Source organism: Oryctolagus cuniculus, chromosome 14 (assembly GCF_051225735.1).
Source record: "Oryctolagus cuniculus isolate XC-2025 breed Fujian yellow rabbit chromosome 14, ASM5122573v1, whole genome shotgun sequence".
In the NCBI taxonomy this organism is placed as follows: Eukaryota; Metazoa; Chordata; class Mammalia; order Lagomorpha; family Leporidae; genus Oryctolagus; species Oryctolagus cuniculus.
Genome location: NC_142880.1, coordinates 33,388,356 through 33,405,448, shown reverse-complemented (window position 1 = coordinate 33,405,448; position 17,093 = coordinate 33,388,356). Strand labels below are relative to the sequence as shown.

The 17,093-nt window shown below is 38.0% G+C and overlaps 1 protein-coding gene and 1 pseudogene across 1 annotated transcript in view; both read left to right on the top strand.

The window, feature by feature from the left end:
• TMEM232 (transmembrane protein 232) overlaps nt 1–17,093 on the top strand; it is a 351,105-nt gene that overhangs the window by 11,125 nt on the left and 322,887 nt on the right. The gene's annotated exons all lie outside the window — the stretch shown is intronic.
• LOC149122286 (transcription elongation factor A protein 1 pseudogene) lies at nt 14,935–15,840 on the top strand (annotated as a pseudogene).

Genomic DNA, 17,093 nt, shown 5'->3' with positions numbered 1-17,093 from the left:
TTTTGGAAGTTAGCAAAGAGTTGGCTCACCTAATAGAAGTCAGTATAAAGAAAACAGAAATAGGAGAGTATTTAGGTTTGAATTATTGGGCCTCTATTAACTGCAGATATTCCAGAGTTAAAAAAAATGTGTAATTTGATTTATAGAACATGCAATTTCATGGCTTCGTGTCTTTGTCAATGGTCTTACATTGTGTGTGAATGTAATGGAGCAGGGAAACACATACTTCAGACATTACTATTAGGAAGTAGTTCAGCAGAGAATAAAGATGGAAGTTGTTTGTTTGATGAGAATAAATGTTACCATTTTCTTCTACTCTGATTTCTTGAAATGACCTTGTGTCCCTAGGACAAATCATCATTCACCTGGTAAGGAGACATTTCTATGTTTATCCATACTACTTTTCTTTCTTTCTTTTCTTTCTTTTCTTTCTTTCTTTTCTTTCTTTTCTTTCTTTCTTTCTTTCTTTCTTTTACAAGCAGAGTTAGACAGTGAGAGAGAGAGACAGAGAGAAAGGTCTTCCTTCCATTGGTTCATCCCCCAAATGGCTGCCATGGCTGGTGCGCTGCACTGATCCGAAACCAGGAGCCAGGTGCCTCCTCCTGGTCTCCCATGCGGGTGCAGGGCCCAAGCACTTGGGCTATCCTCCACTACCTTCCTGGGCCACAGCAGAGAGCTGGCCTGGAAGAGGAGCAACCGGGACTAGAACCCCGGGATGCCAGTGCCGCAGGCAGAGGACTAGCCTAGTGAGCCACGGCACCAGCCATAATTTGTTTTCTTAGTAATACTTGGATAAATTCCATGTGTCCTTCATGCACTTTGGACATGGGCATTTTTTTTTTTGATAGGCAGCGTGGACAGTGAGAGAGAGAGAGACAGAGAGAAAGGTCTTCCTTTTCCGTTGGTTCACCCCCAATGGCCGCCTCCGTCAGCAGCGCTGCAGCTGGTGCACCACGCTGATCTGAAGCCAGGAGCCAGGTGGTTCTCCTGGTCTCTCATGTGGGTGCAGGGCCCAAGCACTTGGGCCATCCTCCACTGCAATCCTGGACCAGAGCAGAGTGGACTGGAAGAGGGGCAACCAGGACAGAATCTGGTGCCCTGACCAGGACTAGAACCCAGTGTGCCGGCGCCACAGGTGGAGGATTAGCCTATTGAGCCGTGGCGCCGGCAACATTGGCATTTTCTAACTACTGCCACTTTTTCCTGAGTTGTTGGTACCCTAAGCACCAATAAGCCAACCAATGCCTTTTGTTCTTACAACCTGCTAGTTTACTTTCCTTAGTCATGGTTAATGTTCTTCCAGAACACAGCACTAATATAGAACTGTTTGTTTGGGTTTATGATTAAGGTTTTCATCAGATATAATCAATGTAATTGTCAGTAGGTTTTTTTCTCAAAAAGTTGTTTTATATTTTATACCTGAAGTTTCTTAAATTTCTATTCTCAGTCTTCTGAACATTCACACTCACATTCAGTGTTGTTTTTATAGTAAGTTCTATATTGTATAGTGAGCCACAAGTAAATTAGTTCCCTTATTCACACAGTTCAGTATGATCTCATATATTCATTAGTCATTTGTTTGCTTATTTTTCTTGGTCCTTTCAATTTAAATGCTTTTCTATAGCTTAGGGAAACTTTCATTGTATCCTTGATTACTGCTTCTTCTCTAATGATTCCTTTACTCCCTCAAAAATAACCTAAAAACTTGGATTTAGGCATGGGCAAGTTACAAGAATAAGAACTAAAGGCCATCATATAACTTAACATATATGTACCGAAATAATCTATTGTTAATTACTTTCAAATTTTAACTATTTTTTAAAATTAGATAAAGAGATTTGCATTTTTTGAACTGAGAGACAAAACAGGCAAAGAACTCTGAAGAGATGAGTGTAGAATTTTTTTAATATACATTAAATTATTTTTAACTTTTATTTAATGAATATAAATTTCCAAAGTACAGCTTATGGATTACAATGGCTTCCCCCCCATAACGTCCCTCCCACCCGCAACCCTCCCCTCTCCCACTCCCTCTCCCCTTCCATTCACATCAAGATTCATTTTCGATTCTCTTTATATACAGAAGATCAGCTTAGCATACATTAAGTAAAGATTTCAACAGTTTGCTCCCACAAAGAAACATAAAGTGAAAAATAATAGATGATTTTTTAAATGATGATGAAATCAGATCAGACCTATTGTCATGTTTAATCCCAGTGAGAGTCAAGTTGGGAATTGATAATTTCTTCTTCTTCTTTTTTTTTTTTTTTACAGAAGATCAGTTCAGTATACATTAAGTAAAGCTTTCAACAGTTTGCACCCCCATAGAAACACAGAGTGAAATATACTGTTTGAGTACTCGTTATAGCGTTAAGTCTCAATGTACAGCACGCTAAGGACAGAGATCCTACATGAGGAGTAAGTGCACAGTGACTCCTGTTGTTGGCCTCAGTAATCTCCCCATGCTCCAGTCATGAGTTTCCAAGGCTATGGAAGCCCCTTGAGTTCTCCGACTCTTATCTTGTTTAGACAAGGTCATAGTCAAAGTGGAGGTTCTGTCCTCCCTTCAGAGAAAGGTACCTCCTTCTTAATTTACGTTTAAAATTAACTTTATGCTCTATTTCTCATCATATATTTACAGCCTATGATATTGACCACAGTTTTTTTCTTGGGGTATTTCATTTTCCCTAAAAATCACATGCACTCCTATCTGAAATTCAGCATCTTCAAATGTAATAATGTTGGTCTATAGGCCAGTCCTTTTTCTCTAGATTATAATTTCTTGAGGGAAAGTACCATATTCTAATTATTTTTGTGTTTCTCAGAAATCTTAAAAATCATTAACACTTTTATATTTGTAAAAGCTGAGCCAAATTGAACTTCCTAAATGAAAACCACTTAAAATGAATACATGAACACTTAAAATGAATATTGCTTGTAGTGCTAAATATAAAATAGTTAAAAAGTATTTTATTTCTAGTTTCTTTGTGTGTGGTTTTCTTTATACTGTGTTGTGAATTGAAACTTATAAATAAACAAAATGTACTGGAACACAACATAAGCCCACTGTAAGAATTCATGGTCAGTTACTTCCAATTTTGGAATTCCTCAAAAACCCATTCATCACATTAGAATTTGCATTTATTCCTATGGTGAATAAAGAGAGTTAAGGTATTTAACTGAGTATTTTAGAATGAAGCTTTATCATTTTAGTATCAGCTCATTGTGATTTTCCTGGTTAAATGTGTAAATAAGTGAATGATAGGAAATAAATGGAAATAGCTCATTTAAATGTTAATGGTAATTTTTAGTTTCTTTAACTCATTGTCCAAGGCTTTCTAAATCAATCGTAAACATTTAAACACTCCAATTTTCAGTATTTTAAAGTTATTAACTGTGGATTGCATTTATACTTATTTCTGGAAAAATTACCAATTATTTTATTTAGTATTATAAAGTTAACATGTATGCAGTAAATCATAGTTGGATTTATGTGTGCAAAAAATACTATTTATATGTTTTCTTTAAATTGACTAGGTACACTCCAAGCCTCTTCTGCTTGACTGTTTGAATATTCAGTCCCAGTTCTTACTAGGCCTCTCCCTGCTCCAAGGTTGGACGGAGGTCCTTGGTGCTTACCCATCCATAAGGCATTAGAGAGGCATCCTGGGGAGCTGGGTCAATTGTCGCATTTCTATGATTCCTCTGGTTTGGCATAACTTTTCTGGATTATAGGACAGGAGAGGATTTTTCAGTGCCTCTGCTGTGCTGTGGGGTCCAGGTTATCAAGGATCAGTGCCGGGTCATTTCTTCTGAGCTGCTGTCATTTGGGATGCTGCTACATAGAGGGAATGACTCTGAGTGACCTACTGACTTCCAGTCTCAAGAGACATCTCATTCTCCACAGTCTCAGAAGCGTTTCCTTCCTTATAGAATGCAGAGAGTCATATCTTCTGTTTTGCCAAATCAGTGACTCAAGGCAGTTTTAGCTTTCTGCCTTGGAGAAAGGAAAGAAACGAAGAAACCCTGCATCTATATATATGCCTATGTATCTATGTAATTTTCTGTATAGAAATGAAAATCTACCCTTAACTTCTATGTCCAGAACTCATTTTTGGGTAAGTTAAGGTAAATGAAGTAAAGAAAGTATAAGACAAAAACAGTATACACATACATACACTGGAAATTACCTCCAAAAGTTTACAAAAAGTAGAATTAATTAAATGATGTTTATTTTGGTGGATTTTTTTTGAAATCCATGTGTTTTTTTTTTCATAATATGCATTTTCCATGATTTTTTTTCTCTCTCCATATAAATATATCAGAGGAATCTAAATCATGGAGAGAGAGAAGTTATTAAATATACAAAGGCTTCATACTTGTTATCAACAACATGCTATCATCTACACAAAGTTATTTCAGAGTTCATGGAAAAATTGAATTTGAAGATAAGTTTGTTTTGGTGCAAAATTTTTTGAATTTTTATAATATTTGAAATACCCTCATACTTTACACATGAAACTTTTTCAATCTGTTTACAAATGGATGTGGTTTTACATTTTCTTATTTTTCCCCTTAGACTTATCTGTAAAAGTTTCCAAGTGTTTTTTGATTTGAAAGGCAAAAAGAATGAAGCAACAATTAACTCAGGAGAGAGCTTCCATCTGCTGGTTTCCTTCCCAGTTCCCCAGAATTGCGGGGATAAGGGTGGAATGAAGCCAGAAGTCAGAAGTTGGTTGGAACACAATTCAGGTCTCCCACATGGGGACAGGAACCCTGTTACTTGAGTCATCACCTCTGCCTCCCAGGGTCTGCTTTAGCAGAAAGCAGGAATCATAGGCTGCAGGTGGAAGCTGAATCCAGGCATCCACATGTAGGACATGGGCATTTGTACTAACTGATGTTAGTACATGTGAGGCCAAAGACCTAGCCTCCCCCAATTAGTGTTTTTGAATGCAAATATAAGACCTCCAAAGGAATGATATAATCCAGTTGCTAACATATTTTACAAAGTTTGCAATTAAGATAGAGAACGGATGTGTACAGTTTAACATTATAATGGAAAATAAATTAGTTAGCTACTTTAAAAAGGCTGTAAATATAAATTATATACTTAAACTTTATGCTCCTGCAAGTTGAATGGTCCCTATCCTTGTCGCTCCCCCTCTTCGTGGAGGAACGACACAGGACCCTGCGCTGTTCTTTCGTCTGCTCGGCCCTCCCCGGGTTTGCTGCTGGTTCTTCCCGGGTTGGCTACTGTCCCTTCCACCTCCGTGGAAGGGCGGTTCCCCCTGGCCGCTTTCCCCACTTCCGCAGGGGAGCAGCACACCGCCGGCTGGCTCTCTCGGGGGCTGCACAGGTGTTCCTCCAGCTAGATGTTCCCCTTAGATGTTCCTGGTGCATGTTCTCTCTCTCCTCCTTTATAGTCCTCCTCCGCCAATCCTAACTCGGCTGCCCACACGCCGAGTACGCTGCTCTCCTCCAATCAGGAGCAAGTCCTACAGTTTATTAGCTGAACTGGAGGCAGCTGTGTAGAAGCTCTTTTCTTCTCTCCCAGCGCCATATTGTGGGAGAGCAGATGCATAGAATAAGTCTTAATTCTAGTAACTCAGTCCAGTCCGGGCTGCTCCCCACAATCCTGAGTTTGGATTCTATTTTTATAGGCAGTAGGGATGTTTACAATTGTTCAAAACAAGGGCTGGGAGTTGGGGTAAGAGTGAAATGATACTGGGAATTATGTTTGGACAGGTTACTCTAGCAGTTACATAAAAGATGAGTCTAAAAGAAGAGAGGTCAGAAGGAGCCTAGAGGATCACAAGCTATTGTATTTATCTTGGACAATAATGGCACCTGAACCTAAGCAGCATGGCAGAGGGATGAAAAGGAAATTTGGTGATTAGAGCTTCTTTGAAGAGGGGCATCAATAGCATATAGTATGACCAACAGTATCTCCCCAACTATGTGATGCTACATGAGCCTGAGAACAAGCGAGGTCTAACAATGACTGTGAAATGAATGTTTAGACAAAGTCTCAGTCTCTCAGGTTCCAGTTTGACTGTGACACAGCCAAACCAACCCTAAACTGTCCCATCTTTTGCTTTATTTTTTTCTTATTAGAAAGAAATATGCTTCTATCTTGTTTGAACCATTGCTACTTATATGTCACCAAGACCAATTCTAATATAATAGGTGAAACTTTAAAATGTTTGTGGAAAAGTAGTGTTAAAGGATACTTTTATTTTGGCCGGCGCCGCGGCTCACTGGGCTAATCCTCCGCCTTGCGGCGCCGGCACACCGGGTTCTAGTCCCGGTCGGGGCGCCGGATTCTGTCCCGGTTGCCCCTCTTCCAGGCCAGCTCTCTGCTGTGGCCCGGGAGTGCAGTGGAGGATGGCCCAGGTGCTTGGGCCCTGCACCCCATGGGGGACCGGGAAAAGCACCTGGCTCCTGGCTCCTGCCATCGGATCAGCGCAGTGCGCCGGCCGCAGCGCGCCGGCCGCGGCGGCCATTGGAGGGTGAACCAACGGCAAAGGAAGACCTTTCTCTCTGTCTCTCTCTCTCACTGTCCACTCTGCCTGTAAAAAAAAAAAAAAAAAAGGATACTTTTATTTTGATGCAAATTTTTAAAAATCAGCAGTTTTTTCATTAGATACATTTCTCATATACTTTTTGAAGACTCCTTGTACGTTCTTTTATGATCTTATTTTTATTGAGGTAAAATTTTCAGAGTGAGATGCACAAATTTCTATGGTACAGTTCAATAAGAGTCCTGATTAACTATTGCTGATAACAAACCACTCTACAACTTAGAGGCTTAAAACAAGTTTTTAGAATCAACTTTCTTGATTCTGGTACTGAGAAATTGTCATTTGCTGTCACCTGGAAGTCCAGCTGGGCACTCAGCTAGAGCTGTCAACCCCCGCCCCTGTACATGACTGTGTTGACACTGGCTTCTTATAGTATAGTGGCTGGATTCTAATAGAATGCCCCAAGAGATCCAAGAGGAAACTGAAAGGCTTTTTAACATAGCCCAGCCTCTTAAGCCCTAGAGTGTCACTTCTGCTTATCCTCTTAGTTGAGCAAGTCCCTAAATTAAGTCCAAATTAAGAGAGTGGAATGAGACTCCTTTTTGTAGGGAAGTGACAAAGTCATATTCAGCATGGGAGATACTTTTGTGATCACCTTTGAAAAATGCAATCACAATGAGTTTTGATTCATAGACGCACCATGTTACCATCATTTTCATTGTGCAGCCTTTCTTTCAGTCCCTACCTCAGCCCCACCTCCCTTCCCCCATCAAGCATCACTATGCAATAATTTTGCCCTTTCTTGAACTTCATGCTTACATATATGAATTATATTGTATATACATTTTATGATTGTTTTCTGTCACAGAATGTAATATTTTTGAGATACATGTGTGTAACCACATGTAGCAGTAGATTGTCCTTCGTTATTACTAAGACAAATTGTCTTATTTGGATTGTTAATTCATTCTTCTATTAATAGATGTTTGGGTGGTTTCCAGTTTGGAATGATCATGCATAATCCTGCTATAAACATTCTTGTATGAGGGTTGTTTTTCTTTCTCTTTCTTTTTTTTAATCATGACATTTCTTTCAGAATGAAATTTCTGGGCCATGGGTTATGGGTACCACTAACTTTACAAGGCACGGACAGCACTCCTAAGTGGATAATAGCCTTATTTTCACTCCCATCAGTGACAGTTCCATTGTTTCAGACTTAACCAAACTTGGCATTTCTTTTTGTTTTTAAGTTAGTCCTTCTAATAAGTGAGAGATAGGATTTCATTATATTCTAATTTGAAATTTCCCAGCCTCCTCTGCTTTGTTTTATTTCTCTCACAGATTTTTTTTCTGTATATCATTGATATCTTCCCTCAAAGTTCTCTTCTATTTTGTTGGGTATATATTATGAACTTGTTTTTTTTCTCATTTCCTATGAGAGCTAATTAATTTCCTGCTTTGTTGTTATATGAATGTTTAACATTTCCTCTGCAATATCATTTTTTGTAACTCATAAGTTTTTTTTTATAATTTAGTGTTTTTTTTTTGTTTGTTTGTTTGTTTTTTTTTGTTTTTTTTTTTGTTTTTTTTTTTTTTTGTTTTGACAGGCAGAGTGGATAGTGACAGAGAGAGAGACAGAGAGAAAGGTCTTCCTTTTTCCGTTGGTTCACCCCCTAATGGCTGCTTTGGCCAGCGCGCTGCGGCCGGTGCACCACTCTGATCCGAAGCCAGGAGCCAGGTGCTTCTCTTGGTCTCCCATGCGGGTGCAGGGCCCAAGCACTTGGGCCATCCTCCACTGCACTCCCGGGCCACAGCAGAAAGCTGGACAGGAAGAGGAGCGACCCGGACAGAATCCGGCGCCCTGACCGGGACTAGAACCTGGTGTGCCGGCACTGCAAGGTGGAGGATTAGCCTAGTGAGCCGCAGCACCGGCCTGTAATTTAGTTTTCATAAGTATTTTTGAATTGTTATTTCATGTTGATTCACACATGATTAGAGTTAGAACTTTTATTTCCCATTATGTCAAGTGTTAATTCATCCTTATGTTATAGTTTTCTAACTTGTGTTTTGATATTAACAAATACAATCTATTCATGTAGATCATCTCCTATTTGCATTTTGTTAAGGCATGCATTCTAGGCTGCAGAGTGATAAGTTTGTAGAAGTTACACATGTACACTTAGGAAGAATGCATTCTCCATGATTGAATACAGAATTCTCTGTTTATCCAGCAATCAAGCATATCAATTACATTGTTCTCAGCTTCTTTTTCTTTGCTGATTTGGGGCAGGGGTTTGGAGAGGTGAAAGTGTGAGGGGGTTGTCTAAATTTTATCATCAGTGGGGCCCGCACTGTGGCTCACTTGGTTAATCCTCCACCTGCGGCACCGGCATCCCATATGGGCACCGTGTTCTAGTCCCGGTTGCTCCTCTTCCAGTCCAGCTCTCTATTGTGGCCAGGGAGGGCAGTTGAGGATGGCCCAAGTGCTTGGGCCCCTGCACCTGCATGGGAGACCAGGAGGAAGCACCTGGCTCCTGGCCACAGATTGGCAAAGCTCTGGCCGTAGTGGCCATTTGGGAGATGAACCAATGGAAGGAAGACCTTTCTTCTGTCTCTCTCTCACTGTCTAACTCTATCTGTCAAATAAAAAAAATTAATCATCAGTTAAGACAGCAACTCAAGCTGTCTAATTTACTATTTAATTTTCTCAAAGTCACATTGTTTACTACCTCTCTCTCCAACTATATACATAGCAGTTCAAAGCAGCTTTTCAATTCCCCAGGGGGCTAGCTCAAGTGTGTGTGTATGTGTTAGCTATGATTTCTTGGATTTCAAATTTCCTACAAATTTCAAATAGTCCTACAAAGTTGCTTTAATCTGTGGAGCCAAAGCCTAAGCTGATTATTCATCTCTCCTGGCCCTGCAACTCACATGACTATGGTTTTTATATTACTTGTTTACTTGAAATCTTTTTGATTGGTTGTAATCTACTTTTTGTATGGGCAGATTATTCTGAAAATTTCATGTGATATTTTTCAAATAAACATACTGACTTTTTTTCTCATACTTAAACCTCTTTTTTTCTTTTTCTTAGCATACTTTGTTGACAACAACTACCTATAACATTTTAGATAGTAGTGATATTATTGATATTCATGTATTCATGGCTTTAAGATGAAGTTTTATAATCAAATGCTATGATTCTTTTAATGCTTATTTTAACTTTAGACATACTTTTATAGTGTTTGATATAAAATTCTAATGTATCTTTGAATATTTGAAGTACTTCCTTGTATAGTTCTTTTTAACAATTGATGAAGTTATATACACTCATGAGGTACCATGTGAGGTCCTGAAACAAGTAACACTGTGTAATGTTCAAATCAAGGTGAGCTTATCTATGTCCTCAAACATTTATAGCATTTTTTTGGGAAAACATTAAAAATCTTTTCATCTAGTTGTTTTTAATATACAGTACATTTACTGTAGTCACTCCACTCTGAAATTTTATACTAGACCTTACTTCTCTTAACTTAATACCCATTTATTTATTTATTTATTTATTTATTTTTTAAATTCACAGGCTTTTATTGGGGTTCTGCTCCCGGGCGAGGTTGCCCGGTCCCAACAGAGCAACAAAGCGGGGGCCGGGGAAGTCGCACGTCAGAGATTGGGAGAGCTCCTTTTATAGATTCAGGGCATGGGGGTTAAAGGTTGAGGCAGGTCTGATCCTCATTGGTTGACCTTTAGGCACCCACAGGGACCTTGACAAGGACTTTCTTCCCCAGAAGTAGGCCTCTCCATTCCCGGAAGTGTAGGCCTTCCCTCCTTGCGGATCCCAAAGCTACCATCCCGACCTTTTGATGATAGGAAAGGGGGCGACGATGAGTCTCTCTGGCTACTTCCTGCTGACTGGGGACGTTGTCTACAGGGGCCCGCTGGGGGTATCTTGGGGCTCCACAAGGACAGGCATGTATGGATGGAGAAGCATCTGGTTGACTGCCCGTCTCTTCTTCCTGTCCCTTCCCCTTCCTTACTCTTCCTAGCATCTGGCAACCACTATTCTTCTCTTAATTTTTTTGAGGTCAACTTTTTTAGATCCCACCTATGAGTGAGATTATGCAGAACTTGTCTTTCAGTACCTGCCTTATTTCACGTAGCTTTTTAAAATCCAATTCCATCCATGTTGCCCCAAATTATATGATTTCAATTTTTTAGATGACAGGATTGCATTCCATTGTGTATATACACTGTATTTTCTTTACCCATTCATCAGTTGATGGGCACTTAAATTGTTTACATTTTTTGGCTATTGTGAATAGTGCTGCAATAAACATGGGAGAGAAGGAGTCACTTTGATGCACTGATTTTTTTTCCTTTGGATGTATACCTAGTCTTGAGATTACTGGTGCATATAGTAGTTCTATTTTTTTTTTTTTTTTGAGGAATCTCCATATAGTTTTTAACAATGGCTGTACTAGTTTACATTCCCATTAACTGTGTGTGAGGGTTTCCTTTTTCCACATTCTCACTAACACTCATTGTTTTTAGCCTTTTTGATAATAGTCATTCTTCTGGCATGAGTGAGATGATATCTCATTGTAGTTTTGATTTATATTTCTCTGATGATATTCAGCATGTTTCATATACCTTTTGGCCATTTTTATGTCTTTTTGTGAGATATATCTACTTATAACTACTGCCTATTTTAAATTGGATTATTTAGTTTTTGGCAACTGAGTTGTTTGTGTTCCTATATATTCTAGATATTAATTGCTTGTCAGGTGTATAGTTTGCAGATATTTTTATCATCACTATGCTGACTGTTTCCTCTGCTATACAGAAGGTTTCTGATTTGATGTAATCTCATTTGTTTAATTTTGTTTTTGGTGACTATATTTTCACGTTCTTCTCCAAGAATATACTAGCGCATTACAATGTCCTGAAGTATTTCCCTGTATTAGTCTTCTTTTTGTCACTTTTACTAAAATGCTAGAGAGAAGCTTCATGGGGAATAAAAAGTTTATTTCAGATTATAATCTGGAGTTTACACAGAATTGGGCAGTCTCATAACCTAGTTTCTGTGGAGGCTGCCCGTGGCTGGTGTAGAGGAATGATCACCATATGGTGATCCAGGAAATTGAGACAGCAGCTATACAGAACTTGAACTCAAATAATCAACCATCTTACAAGATGGACACATCCTCAGTGACTCAAAGACTTCCCTTTGATTCTGCCTCATAGCTACCACAATTAGATGTCTCAAATATCCACCCTTAAAACATCAGTTACATTACATTAAGATATTGTTACGTTAAGATATCAGAGTTTAGCCGGCACTGCGGCTCACTTGGTTAATCCTCCACCTGTGGCACTGGCATCCCGGGTTCTAGTTCTGGTTGGGGTGCTGGATTCTGTCCCAGTTGCTCCTCTTCCAGTTCAGCTCTCTGCTGTGACCCGGGAAGGCAGTGGAGGATGGCCCAGGTGCTTGGGCCCTGCACCTGCATGGGAGACCAGAAGGAGGCACCTGACTCCTGGCTTCGGATCAGCGCAGCGGACAAGCCATAGCGGCCATTTGAGGGGTGAACCTGTGGAAAAGGAAGACCTTTCTCTCTGCCTCTCTCTAACTCTGCCTGTCAAAAAAAAAAAAAAAAAAGAAGATATCAGAGTTTAAACATCTGCATGAGTTTTGGGGGGGGATAAATCCTGCTGTACCCAAAACATTCTCCTTTTGTTTTATTTTCTGTTAACTTGATAGTTTTCATGTCTTACAGTTAAACAATTTAATCCAACTTGAGTTGATTTCCTATAGGGGGACAGATAGATAACTTCATTCTTGCAATTTTGTCCTTTCCATAATAGGTGATTTTTGTACCTTTGTCAAAGATAAATTAGTTATCAATGCATGGATTTACCTCTGGGCTCTCTGTTCTTTTTTTATTTTTTTTTTAAAGATTTATTTATTTGAAAGGCAGAGTTACAGAGAGGCAGAGAGAGAGAGAGAGAGAGAGAGAGAGAGATATCTACCCGTTGGTTTACCTCTAGATGGCTGCAACACTGGTTTAATGCACTGGCCCTGGAAGAGTGAGTTTAAGAATAATAAAATAGTTACATGTTTAAATTAAGTGATCCATTAAAAAAAGATTTATTTATTTATTTGAAAGGCAGAGTCTCAGAGAGAGAGAGATACAGAGAGAGAGTGAGATTTCCATCTGCTGATTCACTCCCCAAATGGCTGCAACAGCTGGGGCTGGGCCAGGTTGCAGCCTGGAGCCAGGAGCTTTGTCCGGGTCTCCCACATGGGTTAGGGGCCCCAGGACTTGGGCCATATTCTGCTACTTTCTCAGGCACATTGGCAGGGAGCTGGATCAGAAGTGAGGCAACTGCAACCGGAATGGTGCTCATATGGGATGCTGACATTGCAGGAGGTGGCTTAATTCTCTGAGCTGCAACACTCACCCTAGGCTCTCTATTCTGTGTCATTGATCTCTGTTTCTGTTTTTATGCCAATACCAGGCTGTTTCTCATTACTGAAGCTTTGTAGGATTTTTTGAATAAGGTGGTATAATGTATCTTACATTGTTATTTTGCTTAAGACTGCTATGGCTATTAAGTGCCATTTGTATTTCCTTACAAATTTCATAGTATTTTTTCAATTTCCATAAAGAATGTGACTGTATTTTGATAGGGATTATGTTTAATCTACAGATCACTTGAGGTAGTATTGATATTTTGTAATACTGATTCTCCCAACCCATGAACACAATATTTCTTTCATTTGTGTCTTCTTCATTTTCTTTCAACAATATTTAATAGTTTTTGTTGCACAAATTTTTCACTTCTTTTGTTAAATTCATTCCTGAATATTGGTCTATTTTGATTTTCTATTTGTTCATGATTCAGTTTGGGCAAGGTGTATGTGTATTGAAATTTGTCCATTTCTTGCAAGTTATCAACTTTGATGGGATATATTTGTTCATACCAGTTTCTGAAGACCCTTTGTATTGTCCATGGTGTCAGCTGTAATGCCTTTTTGTCTCTAAATAAAATTAGAGTCTTCTCTCTCCTTCTGTCTCTTTTTTTCTTAATCTAGCTAGGAGTACGTCAATTTTGTTTGTTTTTTAAAAAATCAATTCTTCATTTTATCCATTTCTGCTCTGGTCTTTCCTATTCCCTTCCTTCTACTAATTTTGGGTTTGGTTTGTTCTTGTTTTTCTAGTTTATTGAAGTAAATAATTTTTCTTAAATACCTTTAATTAAAATCACAAAAACTCCTATCGCTAACTTGTGAAGTTTTTTGTTTGTTTTTAGAATCATATAAACAGAATTGAATTGAATTATTCTATGATATTAATATACAATATTTCATATATTTTACTTTATGTACATCAATACAATGTTGTGGTCAGTTGAAGTTTTATAATATTGAATCATCCTTGTTCTTCTGAGACTAAATATTCTCAATTACAATGCATTCTTTTTCTTTTTTTAAAAGAATTGATGTTGTTTGGTTGGTTTCTTTATGTTCTGTTTAGAAATTTTTGGACTTAATAGGTGAGATTTCCTTATCAGTTTCTTTCCCCCATACTAACCTGTATCCTGTAGCCTATGCTGGTTGGATCTTTAATCACTTTTTGCATAAGACAGGATAATATTGTTGAAATGTTAAGATTTTAAAAATAGTAAAATTACTAAAAACTTTAGACAGTCATTCTGGAGAGAATGAATAAGCAAAAATAAAATAGATCATGACAAAAGTAATTTAAATAATTAAACTTTAAAAGTTTTTGTTTATGTGTGCTGATTATTTTTTCCTTTAAGATAGTTTTACAAATTATATTTTTTTGTTTAAGCATTTGAATCATGTATATGTATGCATTTATACATGGATATATGACAGATATAGTAACATAATTAGTAATTGAATGCTGACAAATTGATTAAATCTATGCAAAGTGAATTAAGACTTAATCAAAAATCTCAAGCTTATACAAACTTTGGATGCTACTAAAAACCTGCATTTAAAATTTATTTTTGATAATTGTCAATTAAATCCTATATTGTGGTATATGAATTATGTAATATTTTCTTTTTGAAGAGTTTACTGCTTAATATAATTATATGGTTAACTAAATGAGTAGTATATAAAGAACAACTGGTAAGTAACAAGCATTTCTCTCCACGTAGTAGTAAGAACTTATCAACAGGAAATACCATTATAATTCCTATACCTGAGATACCTGAAATAAATTATCTGCACAATAGAATTGATGAAATCTGTTAAGGAGTCAGGATTTTAAACGAGTTGTTGGACGCCTGGGCCTGGGCTTTTACCTGGCTCTCCCTGCCAGCTCTGCCCACCTCCCCATCTCTAGCCTGGATTACACCTGCTGGTGTGACATAGGACGAGGTGGTCTGCATTACCAAGAAGATGGATAAAATGTACAGAGGAAGAATGCAGCTGGAACATTGGACTTACTGAAAGAGCTTAAAAATGCTGCCACAACAAGTAAAATAAAATATATAAAAATAGAAATGAAAATAAAGTACTGCTATACCTTCGACTTATTACAGACTAGCAAGAAGAGTACAGATCAAGACATATCTTTAGCAAAGTATCTCATCAAATCTGAAAAAATGTATTAGATGGATCATCAACAGAAAAGGACCCTGAAGAAAATAAAAAGAGCCTTCAAGTACACCACAGATTAGCCCTGAAGCAAGAGAAGAAATAACTCTAGTGGCAACATCAGCAGCAGACAGGATGAAATGAATGCTCAAAATCCTTATCCAACTTCACTTTGGGCACTAAGCACTGATTCTGTGAGCTGAAAGTGCAGGGAGATGTTTGCTGAAGGTTTTCCTACAGGAGATGACTATGTTGCTGTTGGAACTGATGAGAATTAGTAGCTTACATTGAGGAGGCTTTACTCCAAGAAATGAGGAATACAAAAATAGAGTATAAAGAAGGATATCAAACCTTAAAGATAGTAAGAAAATGAAAAGGAAAAATGTACTGTCTGTGAATATTCCTCCTGACTTACTGGCTAGGGAGACAGCAAAGGAAGTGGCTTGCGATGGGCTCAAGGAAGGGTAGAGAAACTCGACCAAAGAAGCCAACAGAGAGCCTCAGGTGGCCAAGATGGGTGGAACCCAGATGGACTTGTTCACGTGCAGCAAATGTTAAAGAAGAATTGTACCTGCACAAACCCAGAGTGCTTATGAACCAATGACCATGTTTGTTGTCTGTGATGGATGTGGAAATCAATTCCATTCTATTGAGTTGGAAGAATTGGCAAAATATCTAGACCATTAATGAAATAGATTTTGCAGTTACTTTCAAAACTAGGACAAGCAACTAGTTTTCCTGCTGTCTGTAGTCAGATCAATAGCAACATCATTTAATAATTGTAACTTTTAAAACTTTTTATTCATTTTTATAAGTAAATTGATATTAAAGTTTTATTAACAATTTGATAATTTTTTATTATAAAGCATACACAGTAGAATTTTCTGTTAACTTATTAAACGATATTTAGAAATTACACTTTTCTGTTTAGCATCTGTTTACAAGTGTTAGAAAAGGTAATGCAACTTTAAGTTTACAAAATGTGGTGTAGAGGAGCCAGAGTTGTGGTGTAGTGAGTTAAGCCGCTACCTGCAATGCCAACATCCCATACAGGCGCCAGCTCATGTCCTAGCTGCTCTACTTCTGATCTAACTCTCTGCTAACATGCCTGGGAACACAGCAGAAGATGGTCAAAGTGCTTAAGCCCCTGTACCCACATGGGAGACCCAGAAGAAGCTCTGGGCTCCTGGCTTTGGCCTGGCCCAGCCCCAGCCATTGCAATAATTCAAAGACTGAACCAGTGTATGGAATCTCTCTCTCTCTCTCTCTCTCTCTCTCTCTCTCTCTCTCTAATTCTGCCTTTCAAATACATAGATAAATCTTTTTTAAAAAAGTGGTGCAGATTCAAATAATACTTGACCAGCTAATCTAAATTATACATAATATTTCAACTAACATATGAATTTGATCTTAACTATGTTCTTAAGCCTAAGATAATTAGATAGTATTTTGCATATGCAACTAGCTTAGTACACTTTCATAAATCCCCTCACAGGCAATGAATGAAAGCTGCTGCCATTTTTTTTTTCCTCCTAGGAAGACATACTGAGAAGACAATGTTAGCATATTATAAACAATTTTTAACTTGATTTTGATTTAGAAATTTATTCTCACAAAGCATAAGGATTGTATAAATCATTAAAGCTGCAGTTTCTCTATGGAATATGATAGAATAATATTTTTGTCCTGAGTCTTATTTGCTGACATTTTTTGTTACACAATGAATAAAGTTGTTGAACAAACTAAAAATGCAGGCCTTCACAAGTAATTTTACAGTACAGATCTTTATTTTTTATTTTTTATTTTTTAGAAAGCTTTTATTTAATAAATACAAATTTCATAGGTACAGCTTTAGGAATGAAGTGGTTCTTCCCCCCATGCCTGCCCTCGCACCCCCAATCCTGTCCCACCTCCTACTCCCTCTCCCATCCTATTCTTAA